The sequence below is a fragment of the Vulpes vulpes genome, chromosome 5 (assembly GCF_048418805.1).
Source record: "Vulpes vulpes isolate BD-2025 chromosome 5, VulVul3, whole genome shotgun sequence".
Lineage (NCBI taxonomy): Eukaryota > Metazoa > Chordata > Mammalia > Carnivora > Canidae > Vulpes > Vulpes vulpes.
The window spans coordinates 121,990,498-122,016,055 of NC_132784.1; the positions used below are offsets into that span (position 1 = coordinate 121,990,498).

Consider the following 25,558-nt stretch of genomic DNA (forward strand, 5'->3'; position numbering starts at 1 on the left):
TTCCTCTTCCTCTTCTTTCTTCTTTCTTCCTTTTTTTTTTTTTTTTCTTTGAACTATCAGCTCAGAAGTGTCTGATTCACATGATTTGAAGAGGAAATGGGGGAGAGGCATTTAGTTTTGAATTGGATGCAGGTCTGTGCCGTGCACTTGGCAGAGGCTCCATCAGGGCGATGCTCGGAGCGGAGCGTCAGGTCTGTGCTGTGCTGTGCTGGGCTCTCGGAGAACAGGTGCCGGGAGGGTGACCGGCCGGGTCCCGCTGGGCCACATTAAGATGCGCTCCGGGCTCCGGCGGTGCACCAGCAGCTGTGAGCTGACGTTTGCTTGTGAACCTCGTGAAAAATGGCTCCATGTCTCTCCTCCCAGCGCTGAGGAGATGGTCCCTTCGGGTTGCCGAGCCCTCCTCCAGCCCGAGGTGCCCCCGCGGTGCCCTCCCCGGTGGGGGCGGATGGGCTGCCGGTGGCGTCCAGCTCACCTGCCGTTTTGCATCTCCGGGTGAACGGGGTGTGGGTGGGGACCGGTTTACTTCAAGTGCAAACTACCCAGCAAGGCCAGCCGAAGAGATGCTCCTGGCCATCGCGTTTCCATTTTCAAAAGCGCGGATTACATTTCTTTGGGCACGACATAAAGCACTTTGGGTTGTTGTCTAGTGGGCTGGTAAACAATTTCTCCGGGGACAGATGCACGCGTGTGTGACACTTTGCGTCTGGACTCTCCGCATGGAAAGTGACAGGTGAAAAACATAGGGATGCTTGCCCGTCATCCATCTCTGAAAAGATAAAGCTGCCCTCTTCTATCTTACCCTTCCCCCCCCCCCACCCCCTATTTTTGGATTGTGACTCGTCGTGCTGGGACAAGGATCGTGTCCCAGAGTTAGAAGGCAGGGAGGTAATGCACTACTGTCCTGTAGGACTCATGTGCCTATTAAGGAATTCCTGTGCTGAGCAGGGAGTGGAGGTGCTACAGCAGCTACACTGCTCCTTTATTTAGGCTTGGGTTTGTGAAAACTCCAACCAGCAGAGGCAGGATGCGCTTTAGCAGAGAGAGCTGAGTGTTTGAGACTCTGGTTAAGAGAATGTGTTGTTTGGGGCGGCGGGTGTGTGTGTGTGTGTGTGTGTGTGTGTGTGTGTGTAGGGGGGGCGTGGGGGTGAGATTGGCTGTTCTCTATTATACAACATTCTAAGATGATTGTATGAGTGTGGAGTGAGTTCAGGAGGGAGGGGGTGGGCTCTTCATATTTAAGGGAAGAAGTACAGCACTATCCATCCACGAGAGAGGACAACCCGAGAATGCAAAATAGTACAATAGTGTGCGCACGGTGCAGAAACAATAACTCTTTAAATTGTATGATAGTTCCCTAACTATAGGAATTTGGAAAACATTTCAAGGCTTCCTGAAAAAATGGCTTGAAGTCACCTCTACGTTATGACAAGTAAGACTTCTCGTACAATGATTTTAACTGCATTATGGAAACAGCTCCAGAAGTGCTTTAGATATTACACCACTTGTACCACTGAAGGTTATCTCTTAAAGGTTTGCATCTTGGACACTTTTACATAGGACAGGAGTTATAACACAGGTTTTCTTGTTGGGGTCTGTTTGGAATTATTTTGATGAAACTAAGAGTTTACAGAGGCAATGGGATTTGCCTCTTTAGTAGGACAACAGAAGTGAAACTTTTAACACCGCATGTAGATCTGATTACTGCTTTTATACGTGTAGACAATTAACTATGGTACATAGTGTGCTTTGGGGAAAATGATGCAATTGTAATTGAACAATGAATGAAACAATAGATAATACAATGAAAACATGGATCCCAACATTCATGGGAGGACTAGCAGGGTCTCTCTTAAATATTGTTAATGACTACAGGTGAGGACATTTTACCCAGAGAAATTTCAGATGTCTAGAATGAGAGGACCATGTTTATAAAACTAAGGGCATAGCTCACCAGCTGTTTTAGAAGCTGGATGGCACTGATATTTAAACCAGATAATATGTGACACACAAAAGAATAGCATAGAAAAAGAATCATGCACCGCAGGAACTTTCCACCAATGGAATTTTGTTTTAAAAGCGGCAAAATAGCTTTAATATAGAAGCAGTTCACAGAGCAGTAGACATCAAGGGAGAACCAAGAAAATCTAGGACTAATATGAAATTTTTGTAATGAGGTGCATGTGATGCCTGAGTGACCCTCAGGATAGCAGTAAGTTCTTAATGAGAGCTGAAAAAGAAAAATCCACATGTTGAAATAAACTTCAGTATGCCTAAATTCGAATAACTTCAAGTTTGGAAAATAGGAAATTTCCTAGGAGTAAAATTAGTTGTTCGTATGGTACCTGTGGCACAGAAAGGAAAAGTTGAGGTAAAACAATTAAGTCTCAGAAAAAAGATATTTTACTCTCACTGAATTATTCTTCAATTGTTTTCGAACACAAAACTTCTGACTTTCTGAAAATATCTTAAGTAGTAATGGCCTCCATTCTGACTCCATTTTCTCTGTTACTTTTAATTTTTTTTTAATTTTTATTTATTTATGATAGTCACAGAGAGAGAGAGAGAGAGGCAGAGACACAGGCAGAGGGAGAAGCAGGCTCCATGCACCGGGAGCCTGATGTGGGATTCGATCCCGGGTCTCCAGGATCGCGCCCTGGGCCAAAGGCAAGCACCAAACCACTGCGCCACCCAGGGATCCCTCTCTGTTACTTTTAGAACTCTACTACCCCGAATTCCATTTTCAATTTTTACAAGTCTTATTAGATGGCAACATGCCATTGAATAAGTACAGGCACGGTACGAGCCTCTGAGTTCAAAATGCTTTAATTTTCTGTTCAATTTCAGGTACATTTCTCTTCCAACTCTGTTGTATCTTCAACTTTTACTCTAGCTCATACTAGCATGTGGCAGTCTCACTTCTAAGACCTGAATTACATACTCTGAAAAGTGCAGATGTTTCGTGAAATTGGAAAAATAAATAAATAAAAATGTATTGCTATTTGACTGCTATTTGACTGTGTTTGACTATTTTCTGTAGGGTATTAGGTAATACCCTAAAGAGAAAAGTCTGAACATTATTATGATGTGAATTATCAGTCCAAATGATTCACTGATAGCAGAGGTTAAAGCAGATACTGTGTATCTCAAGCATATTAAGGCTTCTAAAATATACTAAATATACTGTATGGGGGTTAGTTCTTTTCCTGGTGCTCATCACAAAGACAACTTTCTGTCAAATAATATCTTTGTCAAATTGTATATTTCCCAGGAACAGTGCATTTTTTCTGTTTCCTATCATAGATCCCCTGCTGGGTCTCCCAAGTTACACAAAGAATATATCTAATCCAATGAAAGTGATAATGATAAAAGAAAAAAAAAAGTCCTAATCAAGGTGTTTGATATTTTAATATTTACTTTGAAACAGCATTGTCAGAATAGCTTTTTTCCCCTTTAAATCTGTAGAGCAAATCAAACTTTAGAGTCTTTAAGGAAACTAACAATGACGTGTATTATGAAATAGGAGGCTCATTTCCAGGCAGTCAGCCAATGGAGGAGCAGAAGCAAGCTTAATTGATGACTCTAATTGAAGCATTGCAGGTCAGGAAGTTCCCATATTAATAGGACCCCAGCTGAAATTCCAGAGCCAGCTGTTCAGCTTGCTCACCTTTCTCTTCTCCCTGGGAGCAGGGCCAGGAGAATAATCCATTAAATAAAAAGCGATCACTTTGCTCTAAGATCATCTCTGAGATTGACCAATCCTACAAGCAGTTCAGATATTTTTAACATCCTCTCAGCCTGAAGTTTCTATGACTTTTCTCTACCTACCACAGATTCCAGGTGACTCTGGAAGACACTCATAGTATCAGGTGTCTTGCCAAGCAGTGCCCTCAAAGGCACAAACCCCTTACCCAGTGAGAAAAGCAGAAGAGATTGGAGGCCTTCTCTCCCGCAGTAGAGAACTGAGCTGTTTGGGTCCTTTTACTCAGAGGACCACAAAAGCCCAAATGCACGCTAAGGAATGGCTGTCCCAAGTGTTGAAGGATTCTTGATCTTGTATTCGTACAATTTTTAAGAATAGTCTTTCTTTTAGTTCTTAGAAAGCTTCATGTTTTTGGGAGAGCCTGGCGGGCTCAGTTGGTAGATCATGTGACTCTTGATTTCAGGGTTATAAGTTCAAGCCCCATGTTGGGTGTAGAGCCTACTTTAAAAAAGTAATAAAAAAAATTAAAAATAAAGGCCTCTTTCCAAAAAGTTTCCTGTTTCCTTCCGTCACAGGGCCTTAGCACATACCAGAACACTCTTCTGTCCTTTTTCACTTGCTTCTCCATTAAAGTGATTCTCTCTGCCAAATGCGCTCAGGGATTTTCTTTAATATACTGACCAGTTTTTTATTTTATTTTTTTTAATGGCTAGGTTTACAGTAGTGTTATTATTTGATTAATGTGTCAGCCAGGAGGCAGGACCTTCTAAAGTTCATTTTGCTCACAATAGAATCCCTAGGCCCTCAGGTCATGTTAACCCATATGAGGTATACACTAAACATTCATTAAATGATTGATTGACTAAATAAATGAACACTAATGCACTAGTGGAAAGACATAGAGTATCTGGCTTTGGCTCAACCAACAACTCTCCTAATTGGGTTAGCTAGTTTGGGCACCTGCTATGTGAACTGTACCAGAATATTCCCAGGGTCTCCCTTCTGTCAGGATTTTCCATCTGAGAAAGAAAGCTTAGGTGCCTGCTATTGGGTGGGATATTTCAGAAGAAACTTTACTATCTACATCAAAGTGTTCATTGAGCCAGTTGTAGGCAAAATTGTGCTTTGTCTTTTCTTCCCTATTTCTCCCTCTAAAGCATCTCTTTTTTCTAAATCTATTTTCTTCTACTCGTACTTTCCTTAGTTCTTTGCATCCGGGACCTTCTTGGTCTCATTTGACAGTGGCTATAGCTTGCTAACTCAGCTGCTAATAAGCTTGTGAGCCCTGAAATGTCACCTAAGGTATAAAGTCTTCTAATAGTATTTGCATTTTAAACAGAGCTGTCGCTGTACTGATTAGGCTCTGCTTATTAATATGAGGTATTGTATGGTGGAGTATAGTAGGAAGCTTGCCTTTAGGGAGCTTACTTTTCAGTTGTAGAGCTAAGACTTACCAGAAACAATTGGCAACTGCTGTAAATCTGTAGTCAAGAACTGTATTTGTGCAAATTTTAATAACACTGGAACATAAAGGAAGAATTGTAGAAGTAGGGCTTCCAGTAGACCATGACTGATAGGTAATATCTAAAATATCTCATCATGGATAAGAAAAAAATAACATCTTAAGAAAAACATGGATGAAATGTTCAAAAGGATTTAGTGCAAGGTTTGTTAAAATCTTTATGAAGGATACTATTTATGTTTATTTTCCCAAGTATAAAAAGCAAAAATATCATTGTTGTTTGTTTTTTAAAGAATTCATCAAACCTTCATTCATTCATTCAAGCCATAACCTTGAGATCCTGAGAGTTAGGACTTTCACTTTGGAATTTACTTCCCATTATGCCTTGAAGTAGTTTGTTTATCTCAGCATTTAAAACTAATCTCAAAGAAGTTTTCTGTCAGAGGTGCTTTTAAAGATTCTTTTAGCAATATTGATCACTTTAATTGAGGTTTATTGAAAGTGCTCAGTATAGCTCTCTTGTGGTTCATGTTCTATAAATACATCATCATTTTAATGATATATAGTACAGTTTCCATTTTATTGCAGTCAGCCTAACACCTTGTAGAAACCTTACATTCATACCAGCCCATGAAGAGGAGGAAACATTCCCTTCCTCTGATCTTCTATTGAACTTAAACCACAGAACTGAGTAAGAATCATTTTCGAGTCTGTTCTTAGTAGTAGAAACCTGTTTCATCTCTTTGTCCAGTTTGAAGGTTCCCTGTGGAAAATCCTACAAAAAATGAATATAGCTAAGAAGCTAAAAAATATCAAGCTGTATATATATATATAAAAATAATGAGAGAATTTAAGTGATTTCATAGGTAGGACAGGTATCCTATAATTAGCCTTCTCATGAAGTTACTGATATAAACAGTTTCCATTTAATGGTTGGGTTTTAGGCTAGATCAAGGAATCGTTATATCCTATGAAAAATTAGTAGGTTTATTTTTTGGACTTTTCTTGTTTAGATGAAGATACTTTAGGGTATCTAGGGTACATACCTGCTTAAAGAGTCCCTCTAATGAGCCCCTGCCAGCTAATGCTGTGACACACATCCTTTAGGGACCCTCACTGTTATAAAAGGAAGGATGAAAGAATATAAATCATCCCTTTGAGATACCATAGACAGTCCTTTCCTTACACCTATGTGCGTTACTCTTTCAATGTATGCTGGGCTCAAGAGACATTTCAAGAAATAAAATCTTTCACTCTTTTTTTTTTTCTAAAGAGAAAATCTTAAAAAGGCTGAGATTGGTTAGTAGTATATGAAATTCTGCTCTGTGTGGATCACAAGGTTTTGATAACTCATTCCCATTGTGCATGCAAGTCTTCATATGGTGCTGCATCTGGTAACTTTTTACTTTATTTTATTTATTTGAGAGTGAGAGAAAGAAAGAGCAAGAGAGAACAAGCAGGAGAGAGGAGCAGAGGAAGAGGAAGCAGCAGACTTCCTGATGAGCAGGGAGCCTGACATAGAGCTCAATCCCCAGGACCCTAAGATCATGACCTGAGCTGAAAGGGGACACTTAACTGATTGAGATACCCAGGCAACTTTTATTTCCTAATATGCAGATATGCAATTGCTATCCTAGAAATCTTAAGTCTTTATTATCGGTGCATTAGAGTTTAAGAAAATCCATGACTAGTTCCATTTATCTAAGTCAGGGCACAAAGCAATTAAGCTATTACTATGGATTTAAACTATTACTGTGACTATTAATAGTTCATATCCCTAAATCTGAAAGACACATTTAACTATAACTGGTGACTGGCAGACCTTTTATGAAGTTATCAACTGTTCATTTCCCTTGCTTCCTTCTCTCCAGCCTATGGAGTTCTCTATTTCTGGGTTTGCCTGAATTAAGATCTATCATAGAAATCTTGATTTTTCTCATACCTACTCAGTAACAATTAGAGCCATGTATACTAATTATGCCTATGAGTATCTACATATTTCCCCCCATTGTCTAGAATGTTATCCAAGTGAAAGCTAGTTATAAGTCTTTGGTGAAACATTCTCTGATCACTACTCCCCAGATACTAGGAGAAGTCTGTTGTTCTCCATAACCACACACACACACACACACACACACACATTCTGCTTTTCTATTTACAATTCTGTTTCTCCTACTGGAATATACTTTTTCAAAACAGAGTTGGTTTTTTGATTATCTTCTTCTGTCCATTCCCTACTAGAGGACATAACACATAAACAATATATATGTTAGTTATAACTTGAAAAAAAACTGATCTTTCTCTTGTCCGTATCGTGGAAGGAAGAGTGTATTGTGTGTTTATGAAATTAAATGGTTCAAAATCTCCATTTAAAAAATCAAATGTTCTGAAAAAAAACATTAAAAATTTTAAATGCAAAAAAAAATTTAAAAAATCAAATGCCTTTATAGTCTCAGTTTTATGAAAGCTGAAAATAAATGTTAATCATAATAAAAAATCACTACATATTTTCTCTAAGAAACTGTGAAGTTTAATAGTCAAATGTGAGCAACAAAAGTTAGAATTAAAGGAAATTGGGCTAAATGATTTGTTGCATGAAAAATTAACTATGGATAGGATCCCTGATTCATGCTAGTTTTCTTGTCCAAAATGATGTGGAGACCTCTCCATCTGTGGTCCTTTATATTCATCCACTGTTGAAATGGGGAGACAAAGGAGAGATGTCTTATCTTTTTGTAGAGCTTTGCTGCTCTGAGATGGTCCATAGACCAGCTACATCAGCATCATTTGGGACCTTGTTAGAAAGCCGAATCCCAACCCAACCCACAGAATTAGAATCTGCACATTTTACCAAGACCCCAAATGGTTTAAATCTGCACTGACCTTTGAGAAGAACTATCACAGCGAACCCTTTTATGAAGCTTTAGTCAACTTTGAAGCCTGCAGCTGGGCTAGTAACTTGGAGACAAATTGTGAATATGAAAAGTTATTTCTTTTCTCAAGCTGTAGCGTGAAAGCAATTCTCCCTCCAAGTTGCGTATCTCTACACGTCCTGGGAAAGAGAAGGAAATGAACCTTACTAGAAGCTAATATCCTTCTTTCCAAATCCATTTCTATTATGTACACTGGGGAGCAAAGAGGTGTAGCAGGAGAAACTAGAGTTGAGTCTGGCCTCGGGCACATATTAGCTATATAAAAGTAGACAGATTCCTTAGGCTTTTTTTACCTCATTTTCCTCTTCTGTAAAATGGAAATTATAATACTTCTTGGCAAGGTTGTTTTGACATTAGGGAAGAGGATGAGAAATTATCTCCTGTAGCATGCTTGGCACATAGTAGGCATTCAAGAAGTAAACAGGGACTCTGGCTAGCATTGCCTGACCTCAGTTTCCTTGTGGATCCTTGGTGAAAGTAGAGATGTAATCTCTCCTATTGCCCCCCTTGTATTTGCCTCAGGACCTCTTGGAAGTGAGCACTCAGGATAATTGGTTTGACTTCCTGCTACCTGATTTCAAGAGGATAAACTAACACCTCTCTCTCACACACACTTACATATGGAATAAAATGCCTCTGGAGATACAAAGCAAAAAAAGAAACTCATACTCCTGGTATCATTTTCCTTCTTCTAATAAATAAAATGTAGTCCATACCCCAATAAGATTGTCAAGGAAAGTTAGTGTCTGAATTTACTAAGGAAAGTAGGCATCTCATTAGTAAGATAGAGAAGGAATTTAGTGTGGAGCAGAAGAATTAAACCACATTTGCAGGCTTCTAATTCTAAGAACTGCCATTACATGATGATTTTTTCTTAATCTCAGTGGAAATTTTATTTTATTTTATTATCTTTTTATAAATTTATTTTTATTGCTGTTCAATTTGCCAACATATAGAATAACACCCAGTGCTCATCCCGTCAAGTGCCCACCTCAGTGCCTGTCACCCAGTCACCCCCACCCCCCACCCACCTCCCCTCAGTGGAAATTTTAATAGTGGAACTTCTACACCATTATTACATTCCAGTTGGCAATGTTGCTTTTAAAATATTACATAACAAAAAATGTACATACAGTTTTATAAAAAGCAAATGTTTACAGATAAATTGTTCAATGAAATCTCTTATTTTCTTCAAGACCTAACTTGAAAAAAATGTCTATCTCAGAAAATAAGGAAAGTGTGTGATAAAAATCTCACACATAAACTTACACATTAAGATACTCAACCATTGTCAATCTCCATATTATTTTAACATAGCAATATGAAAGGAAATAATAGGTGTTTTGCTATTAGTATATTAGTATCATTGTTTCTTACAACTAATGAATTTATCACAATGTAATATTTAAACTCATACTGAAATGAACATTGCCACATTAAATTGGCCATTTTAACATTCACAACTAGAGAGAAAATTAAGAACTCCTAATTAACATTCTGAAGTTCTTTATTTGGTTTCACAAACTTTGAAAGATCTAATACAAATCATGTACCAACCATGCCTGAAAAAAATATATCTACTTGTGACTTTATTAATTTTCTCTGGTTTTCTTGGTGTTAAGTGAAATTTAATCATTTTAGTGCTGTATGTCTTAACTTAGAAATAAATTTGTAATTACAAAATGAAGCAATTCTTTTATCTTTATATTTTATGCAGATCATATTAAGTAAGCCAAATTTCACATTTGAAACCTAATAAAATATTTAGAGTTTATTATTTTTATCATTGCTGACTCTGGTAGACTTGGTAATTGCTAAATATAGAGAAGCATATTGTGTTATTTTTTTAAAGTAGTTTCTTTTAAAAATTTCATTTTAACAATGAAATTCCCCAAAAATATATTTACGTAAATAGGGTTGTACAAGCCTTCTATGGATTGATGATTGCCTGAAGCAAATATTCAGTATCTACTATGTGCCAGACTTCAGTTAAATGCTGAAGATACGGAGATATCTGAGCTTTTGAGAGAAGCTCATAATTTACTGTGGGAGACAGACACGTAAACAAGTGATCTAAGTGTGACAGGTTAACTACCATAGCCATAGGAACAAAAAGGAAAAAATAGATCATTCTACCTGGTGTAACTTAAGACTTTACAGATGTGTAGGGAAATCTGAGTAAGATGAACAATGATCTTACCGGGGTGGCTCAGTCGTTAAGCATCTGACTTCTGCTCAGGTCACAATCTCAAGGTCCTGAGATGGAGTCCCATGTCAGGCTCCCTGCTCAGCTGGGAGTCTGCTTCTCTCCCTCTCTCTTTGCCAACTCCCCCTGCTCTCGCTCTCTCTCTCTCAAATAGATATTTAAAAAAAAAAAGATTTTTAAAGATCTTGAACAATGAAAATCACTCTTTCAGTTGTAGAAAAAAGAAAGAGTACTTCAAACAGTAGAAAGTATTTTGGCTGAGATTCAGATAGAGCATTATTTGCCCAGAAAATGGTGGCATATTCAACATAGGACAACACAGAGAATGAGGACAATGAAGTCCTTTTGTGACAAATGGGCTTCTTATGACAAGCTCCACAGTCATGACACCATTAATTTCTTTTCACACAGATGTGCATGTATTGATGCATGTATGTAGTTTATAATATGGAAAGAACTTTGGTGTACATCATTGTTCTCAATGCAAATACATGCAAACATGGTGTGGAGAGTAATCAAAGTCTAGAGAAATAGAATAATTTTAAGTACACTAAATCTTATGCACATAAGACTTTGACTTTTTTAATGGAAACTGTGTACTGTATTTCTAGCATATCCCATTTATTCATACTGCAAATATTATTGAATGTCTATTATATATGCCAGGCACTGTTCCAGGTGCTTGTGTTACAGCAATAAACAAAACAGAAAAATATCCTGCTTTTCATGAGGGAGACAAACAATACAAAAGATAACTAGTAAAATTTATAATTTGTTAGATAGCAATAATTACTGAGAGGAAAATATATATATACCTTAGGAAAGAGGAACATTAAATGTCCTGAGTCATGGGAATGGGAAAAAGAAAATTTTGGAAGGGAAGCCAGGGGAGATAAAATTAAGAAGATGACTTTGACTCAAATCCTGATGGAAGTGAGAAAGTAGAAAAATATAGCGACCTTTGTTTGAAACATACTAGGTTGGAGAGGCTTACTTGTTATCTAAGAGAATCAGTCAAATAGTCAGCTGGATATATAATTCTGGAATTCGGGAGTGAGGTCCCTGGTAAAGTGCACATTTGGGGGTCAACTGCTAATATGTAGTGTTCAAATCCATGTGTCTAATGGGATTATCTAAGGATAGGAGTATGAGAAAGGAAAAAAAAAACACTTGTAGGCAAAGAGGTATTTAGGTAGGGAGATCTGGCGTTGGGAACTTGTAAATGTCCTCTTCTGATTGCAGCAAATTTTTCAATGAAAAAGGAAGCAAGCTTATATACCACAGGAGGTATCAGAGATTTTGAGAAATGAGAAGTCCGCAAGTCTAGGGGAGTGAGAAAGGAGTGGCCCAGAGAAATATAAAATGATTGATGAAAAAAAATGATTGATGAGTAGCATCAAGAGTCGACTGGAAATTGGTAATTTTTCACTAGTCACATTAAGCGGTTTGGGTAAGACATGGAGACAATTCGCCTTTTATTTAATTAAGGTTGTGTGTATGATGAAACAAGAAACAAGAGGGTCAAGGTGAGTTGTCTAAGTGACTACAATGATAAAGGAGGGATTAAAAAAAAAAAAAGAAAAAGGAGAGCTTTAAATTGGGTAGGGAATGAGCTCCTGAGAGGAGGTCATGGATTGAAGTCTGGGTGGGGTCAGCAGATTAAAGATCTCAGCAGGATTGAAGAGTTTCGGATTAGTACTGTGTAGTTAACTGTTTAGAAGTATCTTATATCAAATTTTTCCACAATACTCTCAGGTGCCATCATGTTCCATTAAAAGTGTCTTATTTTAAATATTACCCTCATTTTGTACAAACATGGCTGCCAAATGCATGTATTACTACACATTCCCACTAATTGGTCTATTCTCTGAACAACTGGCAAAACACTAGTGCTGATGTTGCAGCTGTTCCTATGTTCCCAGTTGCCTCAGGAGAGAGGAAAAAAAAACCCCTGAAAAATATTATATGAGTTAATGACAGAGTAAATAGTTGCTTACAGTGTGTGATTGTGAATCCGTATCATTGACATTACTAGGCTGAGGTCTGAGTTTCCTTTTACGTTGATAGGAGGACTTTATTCTTTATAATAATTGTAGTGCATGTAGTTTATGCATGTATAAATGGATCCCAGGTTTGGATTCCTACTTGGATGGCTGGAGCTCTGAGCTCCTGGCAGATCCTGCCAGTCTTTTCCTTCAAGGGTAGTTGGGTTCTGCTTTTCATACCCTCCTTTGGCTAAGAGGCACATTCATGCGACAGATCTTGTGTGAAAATGTGTTGTTCCCAGGCCTGAAGCTGAGTGTAAGTGCCCCCGGGCTGCTGGGGACATACTCTTCCTTTAGAACCCTGGGATGCTTACAGGTGGATCACATTCGTTTCAAAGACCCTTAAGATTGTGACATGGACTAATAATGGTATTTTGGATAATAAAATAAGAAAGAAATTATGTCATCAGAAATGTAGTCCATCATCTTTGACGACAGTGACCCTTCTCTGTAAGTTAACCAATTATATTTTGAGCTAAAAACTCAAAATATAGGTTACTTAATCAGATATCTTGGTTTGTTATCCATGTAGAATTGTGACTGTATAATGGAACAAGCCAGAAACCTGTGATGTTCACAAGATTTTGGCTAGAGTATAGAAAACTGCACACTTTTAACCAATATGCAATTTGTGGACTTTTGCTAAGGTCAAACTTGTTTGTTGAGCTGGGATGTTTGCTTGTAGGGGAATACGTACATTGGGAGGATCAAAGATCAGTTATATTTAAAAATTTGACATCAAACCATAGTTCTTTATAATATGGAGCTTATAAATTCATGGCAGAGCTAAGTATGACAAGTTCCACCAAACATACCAGCAACTGATGCCTGAAATTATTTTATCAAATCAACATACTAATTTCTTTACACTGTTTATGGATAAGACCTTCAGACGTATTCATCTGTTGTGTAGATGCACAAGACTTCTTGTCATGAAGCTCACAGAAGCCCCCAAATTGTGACTTTTGTTATTATATATTCTGAGTGCTTTTCTTGTCCTTAGTGAAATGTATATTAAAGACCTGTAGCTTATAGACTCCTTAGAACATGCATAAAAGTTAAATTATTTTCATTTAATAATTCAACTTTTCCATTATAAACATAGCATACATTAAACTATCTCTTTAAATAAAGGAATATTTGAAATACCCTACCACATGTTTTTACAAAAAGACGTGAGACTAAATGATTTTCCAAAGTTGTCATTAGTAGTTAACACCGAAGCCAGAACTAGAATTCAGGACTTCTGATTATTTGTTTACTGACCTTCCTTGGACACATACTTATAGAAGGTTATTCTTGAGCTCAGAGTCATTTAGTGTCTCCTCCACTCTGGTAAATTCTTATCCTTTTAGAGTAGTGTATTTTCAAACCTCCAGTCTTCAAACGCTTTGCTAACTTAAGTAAAAGGATGTTGAACATAGTATAAATGATATTACCTTGGCCTGCAAAAGTTGAATTTCAGCACATGTAAAAGCAGAGCCTCATAATACATTTTTCATTATAGGGGCCATCAATCAAGATGCAAAAAGGCATGTTAAAGCAATGAGGAACATTAAAGCAAATAACTTAGTGACCCCAGTATAAATGGATACTGCCAGTATAAAAGGAAGCCAACCTGAAATATCAGAATATTTGCCTTCATTCTCTGGTTTGTTTAATTTTTTTTTTTTTTTAAAGAAAGTGCATGCAATGAGGAAAGCTGACACAGGCAACAGAAGTGGTTAGTTTGAAAGCTGTTTTAATTCATTTTAGAATCATTTAGAATTTATATTTAAACTTTGAATCTAATTTTCCAATTAATTTCACAAAAGACATGCTTTTTATATTGATTGCCCAAGTGTGCTCCCTATTTGTGTCAAGAATATTTAATTTAGCAATGCTAACAAGCAGTGTCCTTAAAACTAATACTTGCTGCTAAACTTGACATTGTTTTAGAACTTCTAAGGATCCTTTAAAAAATTTTTTTTAAAATTTATTTATTCATGAGAGAGACACAGAGAGAGAGAGAGACAGAGACATAGGCAGGGGGAGAAGCAGGCTTCATGCCAGGAGCCTGATGTGGGACTTGATCCTGGGACTCTAGGATCATGCCCTGGGCTGAAGGCAAGCGCTCAACCGCTGAGCCACCCAGGGGTCCCACCTCTAAGGATCTTGAAGAGTGTAAGCTGCATTGCTCAAAATAATTTTTTACTTAATATGGAAATTTTCATCAAGTCCATGCATTGCACAATGGATATTTGAAATATAGTTTGTTTTCTTAGAGTTTATTATCAATAATTATTTTATTGATAACTTTCAATTTCGGGATGCCTGAGTGGCCCAGTGGTTGAGCATCTACCTTCAGCTCAGGGCATGATCCTGGGGTCCTGAGATGGAGTCCTGCATAAGCTCCCCACAGGGAACCTGCTTCTCCTCTGCCTGTGTCTCTGCCTCTCTCTGTGTCTCTCAAAATAAATAAATAAAATCTTAAAAAAAAATTCGATTTTCTTTGGCCAAAGGACTTCTTTGACCATTTCTTGTAGTATGGATCTGCATACTATAAGCAATGGTTTCACTTAGTTTTTGTTGATCTGAAAATGTCTGTATTTTACCTTTTATTTATTTTTTAAAAGATTTTATTTATATATTTGAGAGAGAAAGAGAGATAGCAAGAGCAGGGTTAGGTGCAGAGGGAGAGGGGGAGAGAGGCAGATTCCTCACTGAGTGGGGAGCACCAGGATTCTGAGATCATGACTTGGGCTGAAGGCAGATACTTAACCAACTGAGCCACCCAGGCATGCCTCTATTTCATCTTTAACCTTGCAGCATATTTTTACTAGATATAAAATTCTCAGAAGACAGTTTTTCTTTTCTTTCAATAGCCTTTTATTTTTAACCTCTGTTGTTTCTGATAAGAAGTTAGCCATCATTTGTACCATCATGCTCTTATGTATAACGTGTCATTTTTTTCTTGTTGCTTTCAAGATTTTCTCTTTATTTTGAGATTTCAACAGTTCCACTGTGCTTTGAATTCTTTAAAAAAAATTCTTCTTGCAGTTTTCTGAGCTCCTTGAATATGTAAATTTATGTCTCATCAAATTTGGGAAATTTTGGGCCATTATTTAAATATTTGAAAAATTTTTGGTTCTCTATTCCTTCTTCTTTTCCTATGAATTCTGTAAATAGATGTTATGCCTTTTTTTAAAAAAAAGATTTTATTTATTTATTCATGAGAGACACAGAGAGAGAGAGAGAGAGAGAGAGAGAGAGAGGCAGAGACACAGGCAGATGGAGAAGCAGACTCCATGCAGGGAGCTGGACATGGGACTCGGTCCCGGGTCTCCAGGATCAGGCCCTGGACCGAAGGTGGCGCTAAACCGCTGAGCCACCCGGGCTGCCCAGATTTATGCCTTTTAATATTGTTCCATGAGTCACAGAGGACCTGTTTATTTCTTTGTTTTTTTTTCTCATGACTTCAAATAGGATTATTTCTATTAATCTCACTTCAAGATAACTCTTTTCTGGTCCCTCCAATACAAGACTCAATTCCAGGACCCGGGGATCATGCCCTGAGCCGAAGGTAGATGCTCCACCACTGAGCCACCCAGGTGCCCTCGTTTTTGGTCTCTTATCTTTGATTTACTATAAAAACTGGCCAGTGATTTTTTTTTAAGATATTGAATTTTTCAGTTCTAGAATTCCTTTTTTGTTGTTCATTTCCATTCCTCCACTGAAATTTGCTGTTCACTGATTATTATTATTTTCCTTTATGCTTTTGAACATAATATGATAGCCACTTTAAAAAAATGGTCAGCCAGCTAATTCTATCATATGGGCCATCTGTGGTGACTCTCATCAATTTCTTTTATTCTTGAGTATGAATGACATTTTTGTTTGTTGGTTGGTTTCTTCATATGTCTAATTCTGTCCTGGACATTTCTGTGCTTTCTGTTATGTTCTTCTGAAAATGTTTACTTATTTTTTTTAGCAGGTGGTTAATCCTGCTGAAATTTCAAAATATATTACATGTTCAAAAACAGACACATGTAAACTCATCTTGTCTACAATGGACAGCAGCTGAAATTTCTGTTTAGTATTTATAGCTTTAACCAGGCTCCCTGGACTCTGCCCAGACATAGATAGCTCAAGAATCAGCCACATATTTGGGCAGAATTTGATGCTTTCTTCTGTAACTCTCTCCTTTCCAGATGAAAAAGAAAAGATAACTGGGATCTAGCCTGAAACTAACTGGCAGGACTTTGTGTTGCTCAGAGTTAGCAGGCCCTCAGAGTAGGCCACGATATACCACTATTGAGCCTTAAACAAAACAAAGCCCAGACTACAGACATCAGGCAGGGCCATTCTGTGACCATGATGAGTCAAGATAAAAATGATATCACTATAATCCTGTCCAAAAACAGACAAAAAGAAAAGTATCGAATTCATAAAAATGGGACTAAACTTTCCCATATAAGTGGTTGCTGCTTCTTTCACAGTTACCAGGTAAGAAATATTAAGATTCTCAATTGTAGAATTACTCCACTTCCCAAAAACATAGAATCTAGAGCAAAATTCTACCTCCTTGAACTGTCACCAAAAGAACATAACACAAGCCTCAGTGCTAGAACCTATGAGGCTCCCCTGGTGTGTGTTCTCATTTCTGAGTTAATAGACCCGGTTTTATTCACCAAGTGCTCTCTTCCTTAGTGATCCTTGATTGAAGGATAATGGCACAAAATTTCTTCCTCATGCCCCAGTATCTGTAGTAGCCCCTAAATCTGGCCTTTGATTTTTTAAGCCATAAAAAGAGAGAACTATCCAATTTTTGGCCTCTCTTCACTGTGCTATGTGTGTCTGCCCTAAGACAAATAGCAGTAAAAATTCTGGGACACTTATTTAGTACCATTCTCTTTTTCTAGCTTCAACCTGCTTTTGGTTGCTTCCCAGTGCCTTCAGAAATTTATTTATTATAGTTTGTCCATAGTTTATAATTGTTATCTCCAGGAGTTTGTTCTGATGAATATGAATTACTTCACTTTTATGAAAAGCAGAATTTTTTTTTCGTTGTTGACATTAAAAAATATTATTTTGTATTGTGTAATCTACTCCTACATTAGGCAATCTGTATCTAATATCACAATTTAGTAGTGCCCATCATATTTCACTGCAAAGGGCAGGCAGTAAATGGCAAGATGAATAAAGTGATTTAAATTTAGAAATTTGAGGGGCACCTGGGTGGCTTAGTGAGTAAGTGAGTATCGGCATTTGGCTCAGGTCATGATCCTGGGTTGGGGATTGAGTCCTGCTTCTACCTCTGCCTATGTCTCTGTCTCTCTTTGTGTCTCTCATGAATAAATAAGTAAAACCTGTAAAAAAAAAAATTAGAAACTTGAGAGGGCCAAATAAGTCATTTACTGTGAAATGTACTGAACTTCCTATATTCTTATATTGGGTAGGAATCAAAAGACTTGTCCAAACAATATAATTCCAAGAGTTTGTCCATTTCTAGGTCTAATTTTAGAAATACTATAAAATTACCATGCATGAAGATCATTATAATAAGCATATTGATCTGACCCACAAATATGTTGCTGGGAAATATTGTTGAAAAGATTTGTAGCCAGTGCTTTGGGGAAAATAATTTGTCACTGGAACCACAATAATACCTTAAAATTGGACTTGATGTGATCATTAATTTTCTCAAAAATTTTACAAAGCTTTATACTTACTTGTTATATATCAGGGAAGAAGTCATTGTCTTATTTCTTATGGGATCAAGGACTCTAGAAGCGCATTCTTTTTCTTTATCATTTAAAGTCGAATGTGTTTCTCCAAAGGGATAGATTTGTCTGGGTTCTGTCTGGACAGACAAATCTTTTAAGATTATTTACTTTTAGAAGCTCTCCTAGTGTAACTTATGAGTAACATATATCATTATTCATACAGACAAGACATGAGATTTAGAAATGTTAGTGTGTCTCTTTGGCCACTGGATTATATTGATGTGTTGTTAAATTTAAGAGATTTATTGTTTTTTTTTATTATATCTGTCTGTGTCACGATAGAAATTTTTGTAACTTTTTTTTAGAAGTGTGAATATTGCCTTTGATAAGAGCCAACATTTGATACTACATTGGTTCTGCAGCATTAAAACCCCCACTTCCACCTCTTACTGTCCTCTTAGCCTCTTCTATATTTTCTTCAGAAGCACGTTATCTTCTACTATACCAGATATTTATAATGTATTTATTTATGTTTATTGTTCATGTTATATTTATGTGTATTGTCTGACTATTCTTTCTAGAATGCAGAGTCCACATGGGTAGGGATATCTGCCTGTTTTGTTCAGTAAAATTATCTTTGGAGACTACAGTGGTATTTGGCATATAAATGTTCATATATATATATGTGTGTGTGTGTATACATATATGTGTGCATATGTATATTAAGTGAATTAGTAAAAAGAATTAGTTTATATAAACTAAATTTTCCTGGACTTTAATATAGCCCTTCTACTTCCTAATTTGTAGGAGGTAGTAGGAGGTCTCCTTGCCTTTTTTTTCCTGTCCCTTCCATTTAAACTATCTGCCAGAGTAATCTACATAAAGCTCAGCCCAGATCTTTTTAAATCTTTCCTCAAAAATCGTTAACATCTCCCTAGTGTCTATAAAATGAAATCCAAATTCCCTAGCTTGGCATTTGAGGTCCTTTGCAATCTATCCTTATTCTGCCAACAACTTCATCAACCAACGCTCCCCTTCTGCTTAAGCTTTTTCGGATGTGATCTTTGGGCTTGCTTTGTCATCGCTTAGTTTAAATGTCTTCTTTTGTGCTGTGGCCTATCGTGATTACTCCACTTAAAATGGGAACCACATTCCCCGTCCTCCTTACTCAGCTTATTTTTCTCCATTCTACTTATCACCTTCCAATAGACTGTATAATTTACCTACTTATTATATTCATTTTCTTTCCTCCCTAGAACATATGCTCCACGAGCAACAAAGGTTTGTGCCTTTCTGTGCTCCATAACACCACCAACGTTTAGAATAGTGACCTGCCTCTGTAGCTTGGGTATCTTCTTCCTTCCACTTAAGTTCTCTTCCCATGTACCTAAATGTACTTAAAAGAGCTCCACATACTTAAACCTACAAATTTCTCAAGGCCTTGCTTAAATACGAATTCTTCAGAAAAACTTACCAACTCTCCCTGAACTTTTCCAAACATTGCTAGCATTTAACCAGAAACCGCTTTTATATAACAGAAAAAAAATGTTTTATTGCTTTTATTTTGGGTATTTATTTATTTTTAAAGATTTTATTTATTTATTCATGAGAGACAGAGAGAGAGACAGAGACAAAGACATAGGCAGAGGGAGAAGCAGGCTCCCTCTGGGGAGCCTGATGTAAGACTCGATCCCAGGACCCTGGGAACACAACCTGAGCCTAAGGCAGTTAAGCTCAAGCACTGAGCCACCCATACGTCCCTATTTTGGATATTTATATTCATGTTTTATCTCTCCTACAACTGTTTCTTAAAAACAGATTTCCTCATAAACTAATCTGTACAATCTCATAGTACCTAGTTCTGTATACATAGTAAATGCTTGATAAATTTGTGTTGAATAAATAGCCACATGGATATCCTTTTACAGTACTTGCTACCCAAATATAGAAACAAGGTTTTGAATTATGTAAAACTTCTGTGAAAAGGAATTTTGATTTTGAGCTTGATTATTTTTGGGAAAAATCCAATTATGTCTTAAACTCAATGGACTGAAAATATCGAGTAAGAAAAAATGTATTTGATATATTTGATTTTGTATTCAGAGCTTGGAATAAATTCTATCATTGGCTTTTTCATTTCACAGTAATTTCCTTCGTTCAAAGCATTTGTACCTTGCAAATTGTTTATTCACAAACTATTGCCCTGTCAAGTTACCTGGAATAGTTCATAATAGAATTAAGGAGAATATCATTAAAGATACAAAGAACATGGGATTAATATCAAGCAATATAGGTGAATTTACTATCATTTGAGTGCTTTACATTTCCACAATGTGGCTTGGTATTAATTGGTTATCTTATATTAAATAGGATTGGAAGGAGTACTAGGGCAGTGCTATAAAAGATTTTGGAACCAAAACCAAATTTGACTGGGTCTTACTCTTCTTTCTTTATTTTAGAATTCCAGACAAAAGCCTCTATCATTGGATTATATTTGATTCCAAAGCTTTCTCTTACCACCTTTTGTCTTACATCTGCTGTCAAATACCTAAAAAAAAAAAAAAAAAAGAGTCACTTAACCTTGTATATGAAAGTTTCATAATTCAAATATTCTTCACCATGGCCTTAAGGAAGGATGATTTTAGTACTTGTTTTTAAGGAAATATTTCTCTCTTTTTTTTTTAATATTTTATTTATTTATTCATGAGAGACAGAGAGAGAGAGAGAGGCAGAGACACAGGCAGAGGGAGAAGCAGGCTCCATGCAGGCAGCCCGACTTGGGACTCGATCCTGGGGGTCTCCAGGATCACACCCTGGTGTGAAGGTGGCCCTAAACCACTGAGCAACCCGGGCTGCCCAAGAAAATATTTCTTTCTCCCCCTCCCCTCTTTTTTCTTCCTCCTCAAATGGAGGAGGAGCTAAATCCTCCTAAATCTTCAAGGTAAAAGTATTTTCAATATAATCAAAGCTGGAGCTCACTAACTGGAAAACTAATAGCTAGTATATTCTATTTCTTGAAGCTGATTAAAAGCTGACGTTACAAGAATTGTAACTCTGGTAGAATTATGCTGAAAGTCTTAAATGAATGTGTCTCAGGGAAATGATTGATATGGAACACATATAGCACCATGAAATTATAAAATGTGCCAGTTGAGTAGCCATATGGTGGTATGCAGTAGAATGTACTTTCCAAACTTTTCCTATACAAACTTATAGTCTTGGCTTACAACGGGAATCTGCTCCCTTTCCACCTGTTCCCATGTTGCTGAAAGCCTCTGGCAGGAAACCAGGTCCTCTGCTAACTTCCAGTGACACATGTTCCTGCTTGCTTCCTTCAACTCTGTGCTCAGCCTACTTTAGCCATCACTGATGCAGCTATGCTTAGAGCAGACTAAACTTTCTAATGAGATCAGAGTTGGTACAACAAGGAGAGACTCTGCAGGTGGAGCAGTTTTAGGATTGCAGACCTCTTCTTGCAGATTCCCAGACTCGGTGAGGACCAGTGTTAGGACATTAGGATATCTATAACTAGATATCCCTGAACCATCCTTTATTTGAGAATGTTTTGCTTTCTCTGGTTTAGTCCTCTATTCCTGCTATTGCCAAGGGACTCTAAGAGTTTTTATCACTTTCTCTGATTCCTATAATGTCTGGTATACAGTGTTTTCCAATAAATATTTATTGGGTGTATGAATAAATATGAATAAATAATTCAAATGAATAATTTCCTATATGACCCTTTCCTTTATTACTCTAGATTCAAACTAAATATCTGATAGTAAAATGATAATATTTTCAGATTTAGCCCATGTTTTAGGGGATCACAAAATAAAATGTCTTTATTCAATACTTTTAGACAGAAATCAATAGTACCAGGTCCGATTTAGAAAGGCAGTTTTTTTGTTTTGTTTTGTTTTGTTTTGTTTTAGAAAGGCAGTTTTTTGCATTGTTACCAGCTTGCAGGTGGTACAAGGCATGTACAAGACATGAGAATTCTTTTGAAAATTAGGAAAACTGCCCAATTTAAACACAGTGAACATTATCATCAACCTGGTGCTGATATGGCTGGCTGTGAGACTTCTGTGCAATTGGTATATTTCCTCTAATTTATCATTTGGAACTCCTTTTTTTTTGACATTTGGAAAGTCTTAAAATTGATTAGTGGCCCTTAAGCCATAATGGCCAACAGTGGCAACATAACACACAATGATATGTGGTTCTTACTTTGTCTTTTATTGTAATCAGGAAAAATTAGGTCTCCCCATGCCAGATTATAGTTTATCCAATTGCATCTTTTTTTATTCCGTAGTGAACATGGAGAGAATTTGGAGTGGGGAGGAGGGGCAGAGAATTAATGTGCTTTATATTAAACCAGAAAAACCTTCAGACCAAATCAAGACCAAATATCTATATAGAACATTGAAACCTGTACTTTGGAACAATGTGCTTTCAAAACAAATCGAGGTGCTAGTGGCATAGAAGACAATCCAAATGCAAATGAGGAAAAGACAGCTATAAAATGTGGGTTGGTTGGCTGCAGTTCTGCCCATGAAGCACTAGCTGGCATTAGTGTGAAATTTAAATTCACTTCTGTGCTGGTGATTGCCTCTTTGGAACTCATTAAACATTCTTTGGCACCAAATTTTCTACTGAGTAAAGCCATAGAGCGTGATCCAGGCAGAAATTAACCTCAGGGTCTGTAAGCTCCTGTAACTGAGCAGCTAAGAAGTTGAGATTCTGTCTCAGAAGAAGATTCTCAGAAAGGGAGGAGCTTGGGGGAGGGAGCTTAGAGTTTGAATGTCATAGCTGGATATGAAGTCAGTAGCACTGTGTGGCTTCAACTTCATTAGGATTAGTCCTCTTTGGGGTTGTATGCTAATCTTTTGAGCTTCATCATTTCAGTTTCTGCTTGAGAGTTGGCTCATCAAAAACTTTAACTGACAATGACAGTCTACAAAATTGCTCCTTGAGAACAATTAAACAAAGTCAGGAGACATGTAATATTTTTAGCAATGGGTAAAAGGGATCATTTAACTATGACAGAGTGAAGCTCAAAGTCTTTAAAATTGTTTCGACAGATCTGATTGTTATGTGACAGGTTTGGGCTGAAGGTTGGTTTCTGCAGGCTAACTGAGCCCAGATGGTATGTAGAGGAAATATCGCCAGTGTAATAGATATGAACTTAGGAGCTACAAGGAACTACTCCTGACAAAGGAGTATTTTCTTTCTGTTCAACAGGTGACTATAAAAGAGATACATTGAAAATCATTTTAAATAACAGCACTGTGCAGTAGGATAGGGAGAGTAAAACAATATTCAAAAGAAGCCTAGAATACCAAGCAAACAATTTTCAGGGTATCTAAGTAATGTTGGTAGCCACTTCTTGAAATAAGGGAGTTAGGAAGTGGTCACTAATAAAGAAGCTAACATAGACAGGAAGAGATATCATCAATTAAACTTGTTCTTATTACTGCTATTCTGATTGATTATGATTAACCACCAATGCTGAGTCTTGATTCCCTAACTCTTACTTGTGTAGGATTTAGGAGCAGAGCTCTGAATGAGACACAATTTAATAAATCCTCTAGAAAGAATGTTTCTTTATGTCAAGGTCAGCTGTATTTTAATTCATGGGAAACACACAACTTGACTGCTGTGATATGTGGAGACTATGTCACATAGATTTTAAGCAGCTGTGGTGCAGAACAGGGAGGGTGGAGAACTGGTCACAGAAGCTGGCTTGCCTCATTCGGAAGGGCCAGAGAGTTAGCCCTTTTCCATTCTCCTTTGATCACTGGATGTTTTTATTAGTATTATCGGGAATATATAGTCTCTGCAATCAAACAGGTGGTGGCTCATATCTGAATTCCACCACTCAGCAGCTGTTGCAATTTTGGAATGGTCAAAAGAAAAAAAAATTGGAATGGTCTTTACTTGAGCCTTATTTTACATATAAGAAAATGACAAACTATTAGTTAGGGTGCAGCATGCATGAAAAGAAAAGAGCATCATGTTAAACTCTGGAGTCAGTCTGGGTTTTCATCTTGGCTCAACTGTTTACAAGTTAGTTGACTCTGTGCCTTTGTTTCCTCCTGGGTAAAATGTGGACAGTATAAGTATCTTGCTCCTGAGTTGTGGTGATGATTAAATATGTTAATGTATGTTAAGCACCTGAGTGATCCTGGTACCTGGTGAGCTATATTAGCTCTAATTATCTGTATGAAAGGTGCCTGGGAAAATACTTAACACATTGTAGGTTTGAAATAAAAGGAAGCTACTATTATTATGGTCATTTTTACTATTAACTCCTATCCAGAAGGACTATGCCTATAACACTGAATTGTTCTAAAGTTATAAAACCAGCACATGCCTAAGTTTTAAAAGTACAGGGAAGAAAGAGTACTTTCTCTTTGCAGAATGTATACTAATATAAAAAAATTACTTAAAATGAGAAATTTATCCATTAACGCAAATTCATAATGGAAAAAAATATTCCCTTTACCTCACAGAATTAGACCCATGCAAAATTCCTAGCAGTCATAGTTTCATACAAATCACAATGAACAAAAATACCAAATTAATGGGAACCCTCTCTACAACAGGTTGGGCCAGTAGAGAATGAAGAAATTGATGCTATGTTTTAATCTTTAAACATCTGAATTCATATTCTGTAAGATGAATAAGTCAGATTAATAAAAGAATTTGCAAATGACACTAAATGTGAGATTCCTAACAAATGCCAATAAAAACAGGAATTACCCTGTGATATAAGAATTTTTAAAAGGAAATAAGACAATAAAATTCATGTGGGATTTATTTTTTTCATATGGGATTTAAAATGAAAATATAAAGCAAGAATATGAATGCTGTTCAAATAAGAGAAAATTTGATAGTGACTAATAATATTTTCTTTTAAGAAATTGTCATGGGGGCACCTGGGTGGCTCAGTCAGTTGAGCATCCAACTCTTGATTTTAGCTCAGGTTATGATCTCAGGGTTGTGAGATTGAGTCTCGTGTTGGACACTATGCTGGCTGTGCTAGGCATGGAGCCTGCTTGGAATTCTTTCTCTTTCTGTCTCCCTCTGTCCCCTCCTCACCTCTCCCTCCGCCCCACTCATGTGCTCTCTCTCTTTCTGTCTCTCTCTCAAAAAAAAAAAAAAATGGCATGGGAAAAAATTTGACTCATTTGTCAATAAGTCAGTAGGTTTTATGACCTGTTGAAAACACATCTCAATTGCTCCTTCTTTGTCAATGTAAAAATACATACATAAAATTATAATGACTTAAAAGAAAAAAATAACATCATACTTTATCATTTCTTCCTCCCTTTAAGTAAAATGAAAATTTTTTATAATATTCCAAGTTAAAAATGACTATTTCTTTAAAATTAACAACAACAACAACAACAACAAACATGTACAGTAGCCCCTTATCCATAGTTTCGCTTTCAGGGGTTTCAATGATCTGCAGTCAACTGTGATCTGGAAGCCAGTGATCCTTCTGAAA

At 36.9% G+C, this 25,558-nt stretch overlaps 1 protein-coding gene across 45 annotated transcripts in view; it reads left to right on the forward strand.

Annotated features, from left to right (window-relative positions):
- Positions 1–25,558, forward strand: part of MAGI2 (membrane associated guanylate kinase, WW and PDZ domain containing 2) — a 1,307,576-nt gene that overhangs the window by 583,477 nt on the left and 698,541 nt on the right. The window lies entirely within an intron of this gene.